This window comes from Sciurus vulgaris, assembly GCF_902686455.1.
Source record: "Sciurus vulgaris genome assembly, chromosome: 1".
Lineage (NCBI taxonomy): Eukaryota > Metazoa > Chordata > Mammalia > Rodentia > Sciuridae > Sciurus > Sciurus vulgaris.
In genome coordinates, this window is record NC_136461.1 from 53,711,920 (window position 1) to 53,731,541 (window position 19,622).

At 41.9% G+C, this 19,622-nt stretch overlaps 1 protein-coding gene across 9 annotated transcripts in view; it reads left to right on the forward strand.

Moving 5' to 3' along the window:
• The window catches only part of AK4 (adenylate kinase 4), a 64,300-nt gene that overhangs the window by 12,289 nt on the left and 32,389 nt on the right, over positions 1-19,622 (forward strand). The window lies entirely within an intron of this gene.

Sequence of the window (19,622 nt, forward strand, 5' to 3'; positions counted from 1 at the left end):
CCTTTGAATTGTAAGGGTACACATTCAGGCCGGAGCACGGCGGGGAAGAGGATCATTGCAGCTTGGAACTCCAAGCTGAGGTTCAGAAGACTTTTTAAGGGTAGGCTAGTGAAATGTGGGTTTTTATTTTTTTCTTCTGTCCCAAAAACATTAAGAAAAACACCAAATCTATTAAAAAGGGAAGCATTGACACCCCCCCAAAAAAAGGACTTATACTGTTCTAAAATAGAAACCATCTGTGGTTGTGAGGAGGTAGAAATTTCTTCTCATCATGATGGCATGAGTTCTGGAATAGTGCCTGAGCTTCGAGTTACCTCATTAGTCATTCGACAGATGTTTCTGAGCCTGCGTTAGGTTCAGGGAGGCATGCAGATGTAAAACTTGCTCTCTGCCCTTGAGGCACTTACAACCCAGGGTGCACATTCTAGTTTTCATTGTGCTCCCATGGGGATGTGTGTTGACGTCACCCACAAGGTGGGCGGCAGACACTGTTCTGAGGTACCTTTCGCCTGGAATGCCTTTTCACACTTCTGTGACTCTTGGAGTCTGTTCAGCTTCTTCACTTCCATGAAGCTTTTCCAAAACTGTTGCAGCTAAAGGTTGTTTTGTTTTTCTTTTTGTTTCTGGGAATGAACTCGGGGGTGGGGGGGTGCTTTAACCAGTGAGCCATGTCCCCAGCCCAAAGGAAGACTAGTTTTAGATTGTGAAGTCAGATCTCTCTGCAGAGGTGATGTTTAAGCTGATCTCTGAATGAGGGTAGGAACCAGGTGTGCAGACATTTTGGGGGCAGAAGGAATAGCATGTGGAAAGACCCTCAAGTGGTGCTGAACCAACCTTTCCTTCCCTCCTGTACTGGGGATTGAACCCGAGCCTTGCACATACTAGGCATGTGCTCTAGTGCTGAGCTATACTCCCAGCCTTTTTGTATTTTGAAACAAGGTCTGGCTTAGTTGATGAACTTGTCCTTGAACTTGTGATCCTCCTGCCTTAGCCTCCTGAATAGCTGAGATTACAGGTATGTATCACTGCTGAGCTAGGGGTAATAGGGGTGGAACTTTAAGTGCAGAAATGAGAGGAGACTGGGAGACCCCCTTGGAGTTCTGTGCATGTGGAGCAGGTGGTAGAACAGCAGTCTGTAAAAGTAAGGTAGGAGCCAGGCTTGGTGCTGGCACATGCCTGAAATCCCAGTGGCTTGGGAGAGTGGGGCAGCAGAAGGAAAGAGGATCTCGAGTTCATAGCCAGCCTCAGCAATTTAGCGAGGCCCTGAGCAACTCAGTGAGACCATGTCTCTAAATAAAGTGTAAGAGAGGATTGGGGATGTGGCTCAGAGGTTAAGTGCTCCTGGTATCAATCCCCCATACCAAGAAAAAAAAAAAATTTAGGTAGGCACCAGGCCTTGTGAGGCATGGCCAGGAGTTTGGACTTTATTAAAACTGGATGGAAATCCATTGGTTCCTTTTTCTTTTGGGGGGGGGGGGGGGCTTTTTTTTTTTTTTTAATGTATACCAGCTTTACTGAAGTATAATTGCACACAGTAAAATTTTATCCTTTAAAAATGCACAGAACAGGGACTGGGGTCATAGCTCAGTGGTAGAGTGCTTGCCTAGCATTGCCTAAAACCTCTAATGTTTAACACACAGCCAGTGTTTGATACTTTGTGTGTGTGTGTGTGTGGTGTTGGGGGTTACTGGGGATTGAACCCAGGGGCACTTTACCACTGAACTACAATTCCTTTTTTATCAGTCCTTTTTTATTTTTAAATTTTGAGACAGGATCTCACTAAGTTGCTTAGGACCTTGCTAAATTGCTGAGATTGGCCTCCAATTTATGATCCTCTTGCCTCAGCCTCCAGGCATATACCATGGTACCTGACTGAATAGTTTTTAGATGAAAGATCTTTTTTTTAATTTAATTTAATTTTTTTATTAAAAATCATAAATTTACATAGGGCAATGTTGTTTGATTCATTCTGTTATTTTTTCCCCTTAGATGAAAGATCTTGATGGGAGTAGCCAATGTTCTTGCATGACAGCTATAAAATATTGATTACATATATGAGTATAGTTTTTCAGTTTTCTTAAATGATGACTGTAAGTGCTATCTCAGGACATATTTAGTTTTTTCAAAAGATGAACTTATTTTTTACTTGGATTAACTCCAATAACTTAGTTTTCAAAAAATCAAGAGTCAGGAGGCAGTGGTTGGCACATGCCTGTAATCCCAGTGGCTCAGGAAGCTGAGACGGGAGGACTGCAAGTTCAGGCCCCCAAAAGTGTGGGGATATAGCTCTATAGGAGAGCACTTGTGGGTTCAATCCCCAGGAACCTCTGCAACCCTACCCGCCCCCACCACACAAAGTCTCTAGCTTGGATCAGGTGCAAGATCTCCATTTCCATTGAGCTCAAGAGTTTTGTTTTTTCAGGGTTCTTTTGGACTAAACACTATGCATAACAATGAATGTGGTTTTAATTCTTCCATTTCTCAGCATCTTAGAATTGAAAAGGATTTCAAGTCATTCTGTCCAAGTGGCCATTCTGTCCTGGATTTCTTCTGTGGCAGCCGACAGTTAACTCGCTGCCTCTGGAAGCAGGCTCTTTTATTCCTGGTCAGGTCTAATTGTTAGAAGATTTTTTCCCCCTTGTAATGAGATGAAAGCCAACTCTTTGAAACTGTCCTCAGTAAACTGCCATCCATTTGTCCAATTCAGTCGTGAGTGTCACATAAATTAAATCCATTAGCTCTTTAGATCATTGAAAATAGTTTCAAGGCACCACTTTGCCAATTTAAGTTGCCTTTTTTCCCCCACCAAGAATAGCAGCCCTAGTTGCATGCACTCTTGGTCCCATGATCACGTTTCTAGATTCCTTTTCAGCTAGTCACCATGACCCCACCAGGATGGGCCCCACAAACTGGCTCCCTGTACATGTTGCAAGTTCACTCTCCATTTTCTGCTTTTTCTAAATCAGTACATTATTTGGGTAGTATTTCTGAATGTTGTCCTGCGGTGCACATTAACTCAGTCTTGTAAAAGCCTATGATGTCTAAGGGTGCATACTGGTGTCACCTCAGAACCTAAGTATAGATGCTGTCAAGTCTGGGCTATTTGAATCTATAGTTCTGTCCTTTGAGTCAGGGGCCAGAAACCCTTTGCTACCGCCATGCTGAGGCTTAGGACGGCGTGTGGAATTGATGGCAGGAACTGCTGGGAACATGGTGGAATTATCATTCAGCCTCAATTTTGTAGGAGATTGGTCAGCAATAAACAATTCATCACAACATTTGCCCAAATTGCCTTCAATTATAGTTTATTTGGGTCGTTTCCCACATAGCTGTTTTCTAAATCCAAAACTATATTGATTTGTGTTCAGCGTCTCCGTGATGCAAATGATGAGAGCTGCCAGTTTAGTGTGGCTTTAAGAATGTAGACTCTGGAGCTTGAAGTGGAATCTGAAATTGTCGCCATAGCTCCACGACCTTGGGCAAGGCAGCCAACCATTTTGTTTCCTAGTATAAATGATGGTTATGGCCGAGCTGCCTCAGGTCTTCCTGGTGAGTGTTAAGCAAGTTAGTGTGTGTTGTTGGCAGGCTTGAGACCAGAGTGAGGCAGTGAGGCACTCCCCCAGTGAAAAACCTAAGGGGGCACAGAAACCTCAGCAATCAAGATAGTTGTTTAATGAAAAAAAAAAAAAAGAACAAAATGCCAGAAATTAATTAATTTTGTTTATTTTTGGTACTAGGGATTGAACCCAGGGGAGCTATACAACTGAGCTACATCCCCAGCCTTTATTTTTTATTTTGAGATTGGATCTCAAAATAAAAAAAAGTTCCAGGTTGGTCTGGAACTTACTATCCTCCTGTCTCAGCCTCTCGAGTAGCTGGAATGTGTTCCATTATGCACTATTTTTTATTTTAAGAGCTGGATCTGATATCTTTCCTAGACTGGAGTGTAGTACTAATCACAGTGGTGATCCCACAACTGATACTTAGTCCAGACACCAGACTGGCATTAGCACCCTAGGCAGTCTGAAAGTTCTAAACTCAAGCAATCCTGCCTCCTCGGTGTGCAGAGTTGCTGGAACTACAGGTGTGTACCACTGTACCTGGTTCAAAATGCCAAACTTTTAAAGACCAGATCCAGCCAGGTGTGCAAGCCTATAATGCCAGATACTTGAGAAGCTAAGGCAGGAGGATTATAAGTTTGAGGCCAGCCTCTGTAATTTAGCAAGACCCTGTCTCAAAATAAAAAGGACTGGGGATAGAGCTCAGTGGTAAAGCACCACTGAGTTCAAATCTCCAGTACTATAAAAATGAATGAAGACCAGATGCAACAGAATTGGGATTAGAGTGGGGTGAGAGAGTGTGTTGGGCAAATGCAGGATTGGATCCTGTTTTGAATTTGAAATTTTTGTCTTTTTTTAAAAATTTAGACATACTGTTCTAGCTAAGTATGGTGGGCATACCTATGGTCCCTGGTACTCAGGATACTGAGGCAGAAGGATCATTTGAGCCCAGGAGCTCAAGCCAGCCTGGGCAAAATGGGGAGATCAAATGTCCAAAAAAAAAAAAAAAAAAAAAAAAAAAAAGCAGTAAAATACATTTTGATTAGTGTTTGTTTCAGCTTTTTTGAGTTCATCTCCCTGTAACTCATGCTAGTCCCAGGTCACTGTGTTGGTGTTTGTTGTTAGTAATGAATTTACATTTGTTTTTTGGAGGAAATGAATTTTAAGAGCCTCCTAGAACCCCCACCCCACACAAGGCCAGATACATATTTCTGTTAAGTTGACTCAGAAAGCAAATCCAAATTTCATAATCCAGGATCAGTTTTGGGATATTGGAGGGTGTTCTTCCTTGTCTTCTACTAGAGGTGTTTTTAATGTCACATTTGAAACACTCCAGGAGCACAAACCCCAGAAAATAAAAAAAATGTGTGCACGAGCAGGGTAGAGAAGCCTAGCCAAGCCCAGCAGCACCAAAACACTGCTCTTCTTCTCTAGCTGGGATTGTGACAGACAAGCCAGAGACGGTCGCTACGCCCTCGCTGGAACTGCTGCTGGTGGCGTGAAATGTTCTAAGTGATAGGAGCTAGGAACTCACTGGCTGGCAAGTGGTGCTTCTAGAAGTTAAGTTATGATGATAGACTCTTTCTGTAATTCTGGTTCTGCTTTTTGCTTTTAGGTATCTTAAGGCTCTTTCATCTTTAATGAAAGTCTAAAAAATTTTTTTAAAAAGATACAGAGCCGGGCATGGTGGCTCACCTCTGTAATCCCAGCTATTTGGGAGATTGAGACAGGAGTATTACAAGTTTGAGGCCAGCCTCAGCATCTCAGCGAGGCCCTAAGCAACTTATTGAGACCCTGTAACAAAATAAGAAATAAAAAGAACTGGGGATGTAGCTCAGTGGTAAAACACCCCTGGGTCCTGTCCCCAGGATACAAAACAAAAATAAAAACAAAGAACAAATGAAAACTTAAGGCTGTGCCCTGATGGTTAAAGTGCCACATAAGGAGAGGCAAAACTGCCCTCTGTTTAGGCTTCCACCAAGGCAGCTCCCTGTAAGGAGTCACCCCTTTTGTGTGGTCTCCTGTCTTGTCTTTCCTTTTTATTTTTCCTACAGATTTATCTGATGTTGCTGTCTGCACAAAATCATTGATATGGTTGCTCTTAAAAAGTCACGTAGGACTGGGGTTGTAGCTCAGTGGTAGAATGCATGCCTAGCATGTATGAGGCACCTGGGTTCAGTTCTTAGCACTGCATATAAATAAATAAAATAAAAGTCCATTGACAACTAAAAAAAAAAATATTAAAAGTCATAGAGCTGGGCACAGTGGTGGTACATGCCTATAATCCCAGCTACTGGGGAAGCTGAGGCAGGAGGACAATAAGGTTGAGGCCAGTCAGGCCAATTTAGTAAGACTCTGTCTCAAAATGAATAAAAAGGGCTGTGGATCTGGCTTAGTGCTGGAGTGCCCTGGGTTCAATCCTCAATACTGGAGAAACAGTCATATAAATTGAATATTGCTGCGCTTAATAAGGCTGAGTAGATGAATGGTCCCTGTAGAAGTTATCATCTGATTTGATTAGGTTTAAATTTACCTGACGGTTCTGACGTTTTGTTTTTAAGTTGCAAAGTAGTGGAATCTAATTATGTACTTGAGGTGGAATGAATTTAAAATGTAACATTACTTTTTTGGCTTCGGTCAGTCATTGTCCTACAGTAAGGTGGCCCTATTGTAGTGGACTCATCATCTTTAGAGACTCCAGGTGTCTTCTGGTTTGTAATAAAACGGGAGGGATGTCAGGGTGGCACATGCCTATAATAATGCCAGTGGCTCGGGGCTGAAGCAGAAGGATCACGAGTTCAAAGCCAGTTTCAGCAATGTCACAAGATTCTGTCTCCAGATAAAAATATAAAAAAAGGCTAGGGATGTGGCTCAGTGGTTAAGCACCCCTGGATTCAATCTCTGGTACACACAGAGAGAGAGAGAGAGAGAGAGAGAGAGAGAGAGAGAACGAGAGAGAGAGAGAAAGTCACCTTCCTATACCACCTAGGAGAGAACAGCTGTGGCCACTGTGTGAACTACATACCTGCTTTGCTTTGCTCCTTCCATTTGGCAGAGTGGGAAAGTGAATATATTTTGAAGTTACTCCAAAACTGGTTTAGCTGATGGAGCATTCAGCTTCATTTCCATAGAATAAGCTTAATATTTGAAATCAAGGGGCTCTTACCTTGTAGGCAGTTTTTTTTTTTTTTTTTTTTTAAATTAGGGAAACACCCTCAGATATATAAAACTCCATCAGGATCGAAATAACTGGGAATAGATTGTCCTACCCAGCAAACTGGCAGAGTTCAGTGTTTTCTCTTGGTAATGTTCTAGCTCATCTTTAGATTAGTTAGTGAAGTAATCCTTCCAGAGTTCTAGTGCTTCCTTTTTCCTTCCTCTCTTTTTCTGCTTCTGAGCCAGCCTGGACTGAGTTTTCAAACCATGCCACAAATCTATTTGAGTGTGTTGAGTCATTATGATACGCGGCATGGTGTGACGTATTATATAGTCACGGTGCTGTGTGGGAATAGATGTGTTCTCACAGTGGGGGTGTTTGGTGACCCTGTTAAGTCTGCGATGCTTTCTTATCACAAACATCTTTTTTCTGTAATCCATTATGCCCCATCATCTATTCATAGATATAGATAGATAGATGTAACACCTATAAAAACTTAGATTGGGCAATTTTTGTCTGTCATGTAGGTCAGTGGGACATAATGGCTAAACGGGGTGTCAGTTCTCCCCAAGTCCACCAGTACTCTCTCAAATAGAAACCTGAAGCTGGGGTCACAAAGCTGTTCATGCCACCACCTACAGCGTGACTCACCTCGTCCTCAGATTTCACGCTCTTCTGGAATTCTCTTCTGCTTTTTGATCATTCCTTGTGAGCAAGGCCTTTCCTTTTCTACATGGCTTCATCCTGTGCTAGACACTACCCTTACTCTTCTTTTCCCAAAGAATTTATATAATGAAGTTGCGCTGAAGGTTTGAGGTGATGAGGGTCCGGTCTGGCATGAGCCGCATCATGGCATGGCCCAGCAGACACTACTTTGTCTTAGAACCAGCCCTTCCCTGGGCACCCTGCAGCCACTGCCTGTTCTCCCCTGGCTTCCAGCTCAGCATGTGGCCTTCCTGCTCACCCTTCTGGTGACTATCTCCATCTTTCAGTCCTCCAATATCTGTTACTTTCTTACCCAGACATTTCTCTTTTCATTATTAACCCCTCAAATAAACCACAATTTTATCTTTTTTTTTTTTTTTTTTAATTGAGGGTGGAACCCAGGAACGCTTAACCACTGAGACACATCCCCAGCCCTTTTTTTAAAATTTTGAGACAGGGTCTGACTCAGTTGCTTAGGGTTTCACTAAGTTGCTGAAGCTGGCCTTGAACTTGAGATCCTCCTGCCTCAGTGACAGAGTCACTGGAACTACAGGCAAGTGCCACCATTCCCAGCCCTAATCCTATCCTTACCGGTCAGAAAACTTATTGAGTTGCTTTCCCTGCCCAGAGCAAAACAAGGGCCAAAGCTTTGACACGTCAGGTTTGTTTTTTTTTATTTTAACCTGATTAAAATTATAGATGAAGTTTATTCTCTCCCAAGTCTAAGAAAGAAGATCATTATAGAATTTTATTTCCTTTTGACTAGGCCAGGTCCTCAAGTGCTAGGGTTTATTATTTTTTTCCTGCTTCATATATTTTACACTTTTTTCCTTTTTTCTTTTCTCTTTTTTGTTTATTCCATCTTCAAAACTGTTGATGAAATACTTTGCTCTGTGAGTCTTTAAGGCACTCAACTGAACAAATCCTGCCCTTCAGGTGTTTTGATTTAGAAAATAAGAGTAGGCAGTTAAAGAATAGATGAATTCTTGCGTGGGAAGAGCTGGAAGAGACTAATTGCTTGAGGAAGTTAGGAAGTCCTTGGAGACAGGGCCAGAGAAGCCAGTTGCTCCAGGACATGTGTTGAAAGAATATAGACTCTGGGTTGTAATCCCAGCTGCCACAGAGACAGAGACAGAGACAGGGACAGGGATAGAAGAATCTCAGATTCCACAATTTAGCGAGACCCTGTCTCAAAATAAAAAAGAAAAAGGACTGGGGATGTGGTTCAGTGGTGGGGCACCCTTGGGTTCAGTCCCCAGTATCATGATGGTGGGGAAGGGTGGGCAGAGTACAGACTCTTAATCCCATTGCTTGGGAAGGCATCCAACTAAGTTACTCAGACATTTTCTATCTCCATTTCTGCAACTAAAAACTAAGAATAATAATGGCACTTCCTTATTGGGTTGCTGTAAGAATTAAATGAAACGATTCATACTAGGGATTAGAAAAAGACTTGGCACAGCAGTTTGTTTTTAATGTGCCACACAGCAGGAATTAGCTTAACCTTGTGCTTAAGTATATATACTTACATACATACATAACGTATACATTCTATGCACATAAGTCTATACATAATATGTAAAACGGGCACATTTTAAAGTTGATTAATTTTTTCCCTTTTTGTGTACAAAACACTTCAGTTTCAAGAAAAATAGCCTTTCATCATGGTTCTGACAATTACTTCTCCGTTGCTTAAGTGATTGGTGACTGTGGTCCTCAGTGTTGATATTGTGGCTGTTCTTGCTGAGGGCTGGAGGGTGCAGCTGAGGAGGCCTGTGGGAGGTGTGGCAGCCTCTGCTCTCCATACTACCCACTCCCTCTGGGAGGCTGGTGCCGGACACATTTGTGGTCCTCTTGATATAGTTCTCCAAGAGAACCTTGCCAGAAAGTTCAGGGAAGGGAGGGGAAAATGAGAGCGAGAGAAAGGCTGTGTCATGGGCAGCAACAGCCATCCATCCTGTCTGAGCAGATGGCACTGGAGGAGAACAGCGGCTGATCTGCAGCCAAGATCCTGCTCGGGGAGGCAGCCACAAGGTGCAGGGCGCATCTGCTCCACGCTCCGGGCCTTCTGTGACAGAGAGGGATGGCTTTTTGTGTTGCTTTAAAAGTGAAATTCCTGTCTTCTGAGTAGGGCTGGTAATTGGACTGTGATCAGGTTACAGGGAGGCTATTCTGTGTTTTTTTTTTTTTTTTTTTTTTTTTTTGCAGAGAAAATCTAGAGAGCCCAGGAGATTTGAAGTGTAATCCTACTCCTCAGGGCTGCCAGTGCCTGGTATGGTGGATACCACGGCCGATTTGCAGACCGTGATCCTGAAAAGATGGTTAAATACTCTGGGTCTGAAATTCTTCTGAGTTTTGGCAACCCTTTCAGATTACTTGCCTTTTCCCTACTTGTTCCTTTGCCCAACTTCTGCTGCTTCCATCCCAATCTGCCTTTCTGTCCCCTGCTGATTATGTAAGGCAGTGTGTGGTACTACGCCAGATGTTCATGGTGTGTTTATAACTGCTTGTGTTCTGATTCTGGGCCAAGAAAATACTCCTGACATAGGACATCTAAAATGTGTTGGCTTATGAAACTCCAACAATCTCTTGGATATCCTTGGTGCTTGGATGTTGGATCACCTTCCTTCTCAGTCACGCCAGCCCCTCCCCCGCCCACAGTTATGGCTGTTGTCCATGCATCTTTGTACCTTGGCTATTATAGGAACATACCCACTGCCAGCACATTTTTGGACCCAGAATACAAAATTAAAGTAAGTGAATGTAAACAGCCGGTCTGGCTAGGGAGATAAGAGGAAAGAGACCTAATGAAGCACTGGCCCTTAACTCCTCTAGGCAGGTGGTTCAGGCTTGAGTTCTGGTCCTGACTACTTGACACGCAGATGTGCATAATCAGTGTGTTGACTGCTCATGAAAACCAGTACTCTGTTTAGCCTTTAATGGTCCTCTTCTCAGGGTAGGTGGAACCTCAGTGGATGAAAAGCAATTGCTGTGGTTTGATGCATGCTGGGGGAATAGTCCCCTACCCTTTCATATGAGAACCCAAGGCCAGGTATAGAGAATTGAGATTCACACTAAGGTAGTAGGCAGAAGGGTCCAACTCTCATGAAGATGTGGAACTTGAAGCGGTGATAAGTGAAGCACGTGGATGTGCTTAGTCATGTGAGCAGTGAGTTGGAAGCAGAGTTATACCCCAGAGGTCCCGACTCCCAATCTGGTGGCCATTCCTCATGTCATGTTTGCTCTTTGCCTCCTTATAAAGCCATTCCAATGCAGGTCGAGGAACAAAAAAAAACAAAAAAAAAAACCAAAAAAAGCCATTCCGATGTTAAAAGGTATTGTCTTTTGAAAAGGTGCTGATGTTGAAAAGTGAATCACACCACAAGTTCTTAAGATTAGTGATAAAGAGATGCATGTTTGAACTTGACATAAATTTGGGCTCATAGGTTAAAAAATATTTTTTTACTTATTTTGAAATGGGGGATAAATGATTACAAAGATCTAGATAATATTTGAATATCCCAGGGGATAATCAATTACACAGCAGATTTGAACAACTTTCAGAATAATTTTTAAATTATTAAAAATTTAAATGCCAAGAATAATTTTTCCCATCATGAGCTACAGTGGAGCAAAATGCTAATGGAGAGATATTGGGGCCTGTGGTCAGTGAGTGTCTTGATCTCGTGGGCATCTTAGTCTTATGAACAAAAGTGAATAATCAAAAGTCTTTATGGTTCCAAAAATCTTAAGTTATTTTGAAAGTTATGCATAACTTTTATGCGGAAAAAGATTACAAGTCCTTATCAATTTGTGATTTATTAGGAAACTCTTAGGATAGAGTTTATCTGTCACAGGCAGCTGGAAGAGACAGCTTGAAGAAAGGCTGTCTTCTTTTTGGTGTTCTTACCTAGTATAACTCTCACTTGGGGCAGCTGCATGTTAGTTTGAAAATGGTAAGTTGCTTCCTTAACACTAAACTTCCTGTTCTGATGGAGAATACTTTGGAGTCTTAATCACCAATCTTTTAGGTTGACTCATATGCATTTTTGGGGTGTTTAAGAACGTCAGATAACTTTAGGAAGAGCAAGCACCTACTTGTAGGGACAGATCCTTTCTTGTTTAGAGTTCAGGCTTGATATCCAAATGCAATGAGTGGTAATGATCTTTCTAAATTGATTTGAATAGACTGAAGCAGTCTTTGTGAGAACCACTGCCCAACATGTGCTAACTGTCCATGTGTGTAGTCTAATCAGGTAATAGAATGCTTTGCTTAATTCAATAACCTGTTTTTCTCAGTTATTCCAGGCTTCTTATAGAATTAGCCTGTAATGTAACATTTAAAGAAACTATTCAGGTAATGTTTGATTCTTATTTTGTGAATGTGAAGACTTTTTAAGAGTCTTAATTGTCTTAAAGTCATGACTAGTCAGTCCTCAGGTCTATTGGACCATACGATAGATATGGCAAGGGGTATAATGAGAAGAAATTTCATTTAGTAATTTGTGGGCCCTGTGAATGGAAGGGTGTAGAGTTTAGAGCTGTCAAGTAGAGTGGCTCTTATTGATTGTTAAAATAAGGTAGTCTCTGGCCCCAGGGGGAGTATAATATGGCATGGAGGGTTTGTGAACAACTCCATTCAACAAGAGTGACATGTCCAGTGAAAGTTCAGTGCCTCCCCAGGTGGTTGTGCAGATGTGTGACCTGTTGGAACATTTGACTGACAGGATTGTAGGGATTGCAGCCAGTTCTGTCTTGCCCACTGAGCTGTGTTCTCTGGGACAGAGCTGTGTCTGCCTGGAAGAACAGCATCTTCTGGACATGTGTGTGTGGGCACAGCACACTTGTCCAGTGGGGCGCCCTAGGCCTTCTCTACCCAAGGGGAAGTCTCTTTCTGGTCTGAACAGATATATCGCGTGCACTAACTTCAGCCTGGTTGCTGGTGGATCATGGAGAAGAAGGGATTCCTCCTGCTCTGTGGTAAGAGGAGAGGAGTCATCAGGGAATCATCAGGGAAAGCTTCTTAGCTGTTTTTCAGTCATGACCTTGGAGTACATAGGTGATACTGACCAATGGGAAATGGGAGACTGAGTGGGTGTGTGTAGGTGGGAGGATGCATGCCCATGAGGGGCTGGTGCACGTCCTACTTGAAGGGTAGTTCTTCAGTCAATGTTTTTGCTAGCTCTTCAAAAGCCCAACTCCAGGCCTGGAAGCTTTCTTGGGACCTGAGGTCAGATTATTTCCCTGCCTGGAGCACACTTACAGGTAGCCCTGCCTCCTTCTCTTCTCTGTCTTTCCTCTGAGTCTGTAGCAGGCTTGACTTTCCACTTGGTAGAGACAGGGTCATAGGTTGTCCATACAGGAACTGATGGGAGATGAGATTTGAGAATAGTTCTGGGCTAACCCCGAGAGATTCTGAATGCCATCCCTAGGACATGTCGTTTTTGTAGGCTATGGAACACATTGGTATTGGGAAAGAAGTAATTTGTGCCAACTTATATTGTGGGAAGATCCCTGTGATCCCCGTTGGAGATATGTGGACAGGGACGAGGGAGAGACCCTTGAAGGGAGTAGAGGAGGCTGACTCGATAGGTGGTGCAAGATTGCAGGGTGCTTAGTTTGGAAGGACACAGCTGCCAGGAACACGTGCTGTAAGTTTCTTATTTATTAAGCCAGAGAGCCAGTACTGCAGGGACCTGAGAAGGACGGATATTTCCCCACAGGGCACTTCACCACCAGTAATACTCAGTTCACATGGAGGCTCACTGCTCACCGCACCCCCGTCCCTTCCTTACAGGTGTTTGCTTCAAAGCCTCCCAGAAGAGTGCACTCACTTTTGGAATGTTTGTGTCCAGGGACACGCTCACACCCCTTGGACAGTGCAGAATAAGTTAAGAAAACACTCTGCGAAACTGCTTGAGTTCAAGTACAGCTCTATCACTTATGGAATTAATTTGGGCAAACTACGTGACCTCTGTGTGCTTTAGTTTTCTCCTCTCAGAGGTGGGGAATGAGTAGCACTGGCCTAATCCATGCTTGTGAAGATTAAATGACTTCATTTATATAAACTGCCCAAAACAGCCCTTGGCACGTAGGAGAAATACTTATTATCTCTATGTCCTTGAAAGGAATTTGCAAAGCAGCATCATTCCAAGTCCCGAATACATATGAATACATATGTACAACTATCAAGACAACACTAGGTAGTATCATTCCTATTTTATAGACAAGGAAACTGAGGTACCATCTTGAAGGAGGCAAAAAATTTACAATATGACCAAAGTCTTCAACCTTTACATGGCTGAACTGGAATTTGAACCCACGCTTCCTAGCTCTAAGATGTCTGTTATTTGTTTGTTTGTTTTTTGATACCAGAGATTAAACTCAGGGACTCTTTACCACAGGGCTACACCCCTAGCCCTTTTAATTCTTTTATTTTGAGACAGGGTCTCATGAAATTGGCCTCGCTAAGTTGGTGATGCTGGCCTCAAACTTGCAATGATGCTCAGCCTCCATAATCTTGGGATTACAAGTGTGTGCCACTGCACCAGGCTAACATGTATGTTCTTAGCCACTACTCTAGCTTGAGAATTTCCTTCACAATTACCAGTAGTAAGTGTCAGGGAGAGATTTAAAACTGCCTTTTTGGTGTGAAGGAAAAGAGCCTGGCTTTGAGCAAGGCCAATTGAAGGGCGGCTCTTGGACATCTGAAATGACTCATTTGCATAAGTGCCAAAATGCCTTGAATTTAAGAATTTCATTTATATAATTTCATATATATATAATTTTTGTCCTGGAAATTGAACCAAGAGGTGCTTTACCACTAAATGACATCCCCGGTCTTTTCTATTTTATTTTGAGACAGGGTCCCCAAAGTTGCTGAGAGAATCACAAAGTTGCTTCCACTGGCCTGGAACTTGTGATCCTCCTGCCTCAGTCTTCTGAGTTGCTGAGTTTATAGGCGTGCACCAACACACCTGTCATCTGTTTTTTAACCAAGATTTTTAAAAGCATATTTTCTTATGAGGAGAGATTCATCAAAGTGATATTAAGGATAAACAGTTTATAGGATGAATTTTTCCTTGGGAAAAAATTTTTTTCCAAGTAATTTCTTCAGTGCTAAAATATTCTCGCAGACTGGGGAATAAAGAACTTACAGTTCAGAATCACAAAGCTGTAGTTCATTGTTGATCAGGCCTCTTGGGTTTTGATTTTTTTTTTTTTTTTTTTTTTGGTGTGTGTATGTGTGTGTTTTGACATGATCAACACTTTTTGGAAAAGAGGTGGTACTGGGGAAACAGTTTCTCTTTACTCTATTCCCTCCACAATGTCTGATAGGTAGGGTAGGGCTGCCTTATGAGGGAATCGGGCTCTATTACAGGGGTCTTTCACTCAGCATTTTCTAGCTTCAACAATGAAAAGAACATTGAGTAATTATCTGTTTCTGGTCACTTAGACAGGCATCTTGGGAATTTGCTGTTCTATGAATAATGGTCTAGCTCTGTCGTCTATATTCAATTTACCCTCACTTGATCAGAACAAAAAGAGGATATGGGTTTGTATTTGTGTGATTTAAAGGATAGCAGCTGTGTATCCACCACCCAGCCAAGAAATAAAACATTACCAGTATCTTTGAAGCCCCATCTGTCCTTTCTCCTTCTCCCCACTCAGGCCAATCATCTTACATCATGTGGTAATTGTTCTCTTGCTTTACTGTATACTTTGTCACATGTGTGTTTCCCTCAACATAACACTAAATTAGTCTGTTCTAGAATTTTATATGAATGGATATATATGTGTGTGTGTGTGTGTGTGTATATATATATTTTTTTTTTTTTTTGGGGGGGGGTACTGGGGATTGAACCCAGGAGTGCTTAACCACTGAGTCACATCCCCATCCCTTTTAAAATATTTTATTTAGAGACAGGGTCTCACTAAGTTGCTTAGGGCCTCAATAAGCTGCTGAGGCTGGCTTTGAACTTGTGATCCTTCTGCCTTAGTCTCCTAAGCTGCTGGGATTACAGGTGTGCACCCCAGTGCCTGGTGAATAGGTATATTTTTTAGGCAGAAAAATAGAATTGAATTTTCATTGTTTTTATTTGGGTGTGTCAGTAAAGGATAGGAGCGTATTACTTTATCTTGACTTTGATTTGAAAGTAGGCCAGGTTGTCAATTTTTGATGCCTGCCAGAGTCATCAAAAAACAGGTAAAAGGACTGGGAGTATAGCTCAGTTGGTAGAGTGCTTGCCTTGCAAGCACAAGGCCCCTCGGTTCAATCCCCAGTACCGCAAAAACAAACAAACAGGTAACAACTTCTGATGCTCCCTGGTTTGGTTTCTCTGACCTTAGCAAAATGTGCCATAGCCAGGCACAGAGTATTTGCTTAGTAAGTTTTTCTTCCTTCCTTCCTTCCTCCCTTCCTTCCTTTCTTTCTCTTTCTTTTTTTCTGTCTTTTTTTTTTTTTTTTTTTTTTTTTTTTTGTACCTAGGATTGAACCATTGAGCCACATTCTCAGCCCTTTTTTTAAAAAATATATATTTTATTTTGAGACAGGGTCTAAGTTACTTAGGGCCTCGCTAAGTTGCTGAGGCTGGCTTGAACTCATGATCCTCCTACCTCATCCTTCTGAGTTGCTGAGATTGCAGGCGTGTGCCACAGCACCCAGCTCAGTAAATATTTTTTGAATCAATGACTTAATTGTAATAGCAAGACCAATGAATCTCATTTGTCATGACAGCATCCTTGTCATTGTTTTTGATATGTCTTTGTAGTGGAACTGAAAATGAAGTACTAGCTGGGGAAGACATATCCCAATGTGATATTTTAATTTAGCTTACACGTTAGTGGTTGTAGTATTTGTAAATGAATCTAGTTTTCTGTTATGATTAGCTGCCTTGGCGATAAAAGACCCAGTTAGCCTGGTCCTGTGGGGAAGTGAATGGAATTGGAAGGAATGGCCCAGTCTTTAAGTGCTTATTGCACATCTGCTTTGTATCCGACCCTCTTCACCCTACATTAGTGATGCACAAGAGAGACACCATCCCTACTGTGTGGTGGGGAAGACTGACATGAGAAATAAAATGCAAATGTGCCGAGAGCTGTAGGTTGGAGGGCAAGATGCCCTAGGGCTTGTGGAAGCTGAAGAGGAAGGAATGGCCCTCGTGCTGGAGAGTGGAGATGTGACTAAAGGAAATAACCCTGTGGATGTACCCAGGGACAGATCTTGGAGGGACTTGGAAGCCACTGCATGGACTGTGGAATGCTTTGAAGCAGGGGTGTGATGTAATCAGATGTGCAAGTGAGACCACTCTGACTCCAGGGTAGAAATGAGGTCTTGAGATGGGGAGGAGGGGAGAGAGATCATGTTAAAAGGAAGCCACTGAATACTAAGTCTTATCTTTTGAAGCTTAGCCTTAATGGGAAAATTGTCTTGCGATTTATAAGAGAGGCAGAATGACATTTAGGATTCCAGTAGCCTGATTAGGAACCCTCTTTTTGAAACTGCTTATTTTCTGAATTGAACTTGTGTGTGCTTAATCCTCAGGTCTGTTCGCCTCCTTGGTGACCTTCTTGAGGATGCTCTCATTTGCACCTGCAGTGCCCTGCATGGTGCCTGGCACACAGTGGTCGAGCAGAAAAGTGTGGACATATGATATGTTCAGAGGAGTTTTGCCTGTGGTTCTGAGTGATGGCAGCAACTTGGGATGGAGACAGTGGTCTGGTGACACAGGAGCTCTCATGGGGTGCTGGCAAGGATGATTGCAAGCTGATTTCTGGCTTGTGATAGTCCTTGCTTTTATGCCACACAACATTGTCATCTTTGTGCTGGCAATTTCTGAGTTAGTATTGAAAAATGTAAAGGGAGAGATAAGACAGATAAATATTCAAATGAAATTAAAAAAAAAAAAACCCTTAAGGGCTGGGGAGATAACTCAGTCAGTAGAGTGCTTGCCTTGCAAGCACAAGGCCCTGGGTTCAATCCCCAACACTGCAAAAAAAAAAAAAAAAAAAAAAAAAAGACCCTTAAATTGTTAATAACATTTGATCCCAAAAGACTTTCTTTCCGGTTAATGTATTTTGCCTGATTACAGTGGACTTTTTTAAGGTCTCGATCCCACCTTTCTTAAAACAAATCTTTTATGGCAGGGGTCTGGGCAGCTTTCTGTAACCATGGACTAATATCTTAGTTGCTCACCTCAGATGTATACGTATTGTTTATATTCACCTTGAACTTGGGTGAATGGGACTAAAAAAAGGACTGGCCTGACCACTGCAGTGTAGGACAGCACAAAACTTGTCAGTTATTCTGTGTTTTTTTCTGCTAGTGATTGTTTAGTCCAGGAATGTGAATATCACAAAGGTATTATGTTCACATAAAAGCCTGTATGTAAACATTCACTGGAGCATTATTCATAATAGCTAAAAAGTAGAAGGGCTCAGGATGTAGCTTAGTGGTAGCATATTTACCTAGCATCGTGAGGCCCTCAATTTGATCCCCAGCACCATTAAAAAAAAAAAGTAAAAACAACCCGAATGTGCATTAACTGTTATGTATAAAATATGGCAGAGTCAGACTTTGTACTATTATTCAACCTTAAAAAGGAAGGCGCTACTGATACTAGCCCAGCATGGCTGGTAAGAATGAATGAACTTTGAAGACATTATGATAAGTGAAGGAATCCAGAAACAAAAGACCATGCATTATATGATTCTATTTATAAGAAATGCTCACAATAGGCAAATAAAGGTAGAAAGTCAAGTAGTAGTTTTAGAGGGAGGTGTGTGCTGGAGGAGGGGTGAAGGGGAGTGCCTGCTCAATGGGTAGGAAGTTTTTTTCCTAGGGTATAAAAATATTCTGAAATTAGGGAGCGATGATGTTACAGGGCATTGAGAATGTACTAAAAGTCACTAAGTTGTACATTTTAAAATGGAAATGTTATGGTGTGTGAAAAAAGCTGTCTGAAGGTGACTATCTTGCCAGGATTCAAGGAAATAACATTTATAAAGTACCCAAAGCATAGTGCCTGGGACATAGTGTGTGCTCAGTTAACGGTGGTTATTGTTGCTTTTAGTCCAAGTTACACTGTCTTAATATCTGTAAGCTGGAACTTTTGTCCACAGCTACATCTCCAGAATATTACCTGATAACACACTATGCAGTCAACAATACTTTTGAATGAAAGTGGCTCCTTAAAATTCCAGTTCAGCTACTTTCTCCTATACAGGGTTCTCCTTCTTGCAGCATGTTACTGAATGTGTATAGTTGGCCTTGTTTTGAGCTGCCTGTCCAGTGGTAGCAATTCAGTGATTTGGAGTCCTTTACTGAACATATTTCAGCACTTAACTTGGTGAGGAAACATAGGTTCAGTCTGGGGGAAGCAAAGCAAAGGCTCTACCAAATATCAAGGTAAAAGTGGGGTCAAGATGATTCTTGGACTTTTTCCCAGCGATATAATTCTGCTTTGTGTTGTTATAAGAACTTAATTAGCTTGTGAGAATGTGGTTCTTAAATGTTCATTATCAATTCCCTGGAGGTCTTAATTTTTGTTAAAAACATTTGGTTCTGAGAAATACGCAGATTTCAACTGATAATTTGTCCTGCCCAAGTCAAGCCACAGTTTCTACATATACAAAATTGTTATTTTATATCATATTCAATTGGAAGCACTTTTTCCTCTGAAAGTGGTTTTTTAAAAATTCACATCCATTTATGAGCTTGACATCCCACTAATGCTGAGTTGCTTTTACAACTGCGTCATCAAGGTGCCATCTGCGTATTTGAGGCTCATGAAAGGAAATAAACCTGTTTATGTTACGTCATGCAGCATCTTTTTGAAGACCAGTAGAAATTTTTCCCTTTGGTCTTTCTAAGAATGGTTGAGCTTCTCAGCTTCTTTCAGTCTTCATACCCCATGTGGTTGATCATTTGTCTTTGTTACCACAAAGTGCTGGGAGGCCCGAGGTCCAGTGTGTGCCTCACCCCTGGGAAGTCTCTCTGACATCTCTGTAGCCTTCTTGTACCATCCTCCCTCTTGACTCCAACTTTGTTTTCTACTCTTATTTTTTATCTTGGCCAATTCATATTTTTCCTTTTTGTCCTACTTTTTCTGGCTGTGCCTATTTCTAGAAGTTGCTTTTTATAATTCGTCAGGAGACAAATGGTTCAAAATAAGCAACTGGGCTGCCATTCTTGAAGCCAA